Source organism: Papilio xuthus, unplaced genomic scaffold (genome assembly GCF_000836235.2).
Source record: "Papilio xuthus unplaced genomic scaffold, Pxut_1.1 DF825017.1, whole genome shotgun sequence".
NCBI classification, from domain to species: Eukaryota; Metazoa; Arthropoda; class Insecta; order Lepidoptera; family Papilionidae; genus Papilio; species Papilio xuthus.
Window position 1 is genome coordinate 140489 of NW_013533632.1, and position 2132 is coordinate 142620.

The 2132-nt window shown below is 35.0% G+C and overlaps 1 protein-coding gene across 5 annotated transcripts in view; it reads right to left on the reverse strand.

The window, feature by feature from the left end:
• Window positions 1–1219, reverse strand: part of Hk (potassium voltage-gated channel subfamily A regulatory beta subunit hyperkinetic) — a 19581-nt gene extending 18362 nt beyond the window's left edge. For all 5 annotated transcript variants that reach the window (XM_013323817.1, XM_013323816.1, XM_013323814.1 and 2 more), the window contains exon 1: window positions 1035–1219. The gene's annotated coding sequence lies outside the window, so the exon portion shown is untranslated. The remainder of the gene's footprint in view (window positions 1–1034) is intronic.
• Window positions 1220–2132: the final 913 nt, after the last annotated feature.

Here is a 2132-nt window from a genome sequence, read left to right on the forward strand (position 1 = left end):
GGCTATTGACGCTTGACGTCAACTAAAGGGTAGAACGTCAATTAAATTGATTTATTTTAAATTCCTTGTACCCTACTTATATAATATTTTAGATAAAAAGTCCAATATAAAAAACCTGAAAGCGTATAATTTAAGAAAAATTACAAAGGAATGGCTGATGGAGTTGGATTATAACACATGTGAAAATTTATTTCAACGTAATAACTAAGTCATCACATCCATATGCACTTATAAATATACACATACACACATTTACACACAAATAAACACACACACACCTACACACACACACACACAATAATTATTAATTCATAAATTAGTTGTTTTTCTACACAAACAATTATTAAATTTATATATATGGGAAGTCCTTTTCTCCATAAGTACAGGTCTTCCTAGTTAAGGAGTCATGGCAACATTGAATTTGAATTTCTTGTGTATAACAATAAAGATTTTTTCATTTTCATATAACTTTTTCTCGGCATTTTTACGGAACATATTCCCCGCGAATAAAGAGCTTTTACTGTATTTAAAGGCAAAAAAAACCTTTCTCAGTTCACCTTACAAAAGTCTCGGCAAAACATTTTATCGCAACATTAATTTCTTGTATGGCTTAAAAGATTTTTTTACAGGATATTTCCTATGTGACGGAGTCGTCGGAGAAAAGCTTCGTGGTGGAGTGTTAAAATATATATAAAAATCAGATATTCAACTCAAACTGGCATAAAATATTTTGCATACAGCGGTAATTGTTTCTTCGGGAAGCCTAATAATTTATGTTTCGTATTTTTATACCTTTTAAACTTTGTTAATCATTAATTTCAAAAAATTCCAAGCAAAAAGTCTTAAGTAAAATGTAGACTTACGAAATTTTTATAAAAACATAAAAGATAATAAATACTATAATGATTTTCCACAAACAAATCTTTATCAACACTTTTAACTTTTAACTCAGTCTTTATCGACACTTTTAACTTTGACAATATTTTAATATTAGCTTTTCACTGGTATTAGAGGTGAGTGTGGGTAAAGCTTACCAGTATGGGGGTGGTAGGAGATCCAGAATTGATGGGCCAGCTTAGTGGGTAGCGGTGACGGGCTGTACGGGGCTGAACGGGCGGTGCGGGCGGTGCGGGCGGTGTGGTGTGGTGCGGAGCGGTGTGGTGTGGTGCTGTGTGGTACGGGTTGTGCGGGCGGCGCGGGCACGGCCGGGCGCTGCTAGGTGCTCTACTCTACTGAACGCGCCTAACGCCTCACAATTTATTCATAGATGTTTATTTTGATGGTAACACATACACAGTATATAGTTAGGTCCGTGCGATTGGCAAACGTCCAAATCTTTTTTGTCCCTAAATCTCGTTCTTCGTGAACGATGTTAAGCAACTCGGCCATACCGATGATAGCACTTTTATTATTCACAATAACATAATTGTTTAGAATAGCTAATTAAATTTATAAGATTATTTTCTTCTGGCCAACGTACGTCACTGGTAGTACAGTATAATAAAGTGTGCATCTTCTCTATCTGCCATAAACACCAGTAAATTGTAAAACAGCACAAGAGTCATATAAGTTAATAATGAGAATGATGACATTATAACTTTCATTTAAACTCTTCTTATTCGCTTAATCCACTTTCAAAATACTCTTAATTCATCTGTACGCTTTTTACGTGTATGAAAAAGTAATAAAGAGTTTGAATCTCACTCGTCATAACGTTTTTAAATGATTTTTTTACAGAATTTAATTTTTAGACGAATATGACGGAGGACAGATCGCACAGAAACAGAACGTTTCCCCTTCCTATGTATCCCCTTCTTCGTAAAATCAAATTCCCCTTCCCATGTTTTTCTTACAAGAAAAGGGTGGCAAGGAAAACAGGACTAAAATGAAGCCTCCGGCATGACACTCAACAGAATGTACGCATAGTTGCTTCCACCTGCCGCCTGTCTTCTGTATGTCTTCTTGAGTCCAATTCGTGCAACATACTACCCTTACCTTTGTCTACCGTTGTTTAATATATAAAATAATAGATATTGGTATGACATTCAAATTTCGTAGTTTGATCCTTAAGAGGGCAAAATAACAACAGGAATAGGGGATGAAAGTTTCTATTCGAAAATGTAACGTTTATG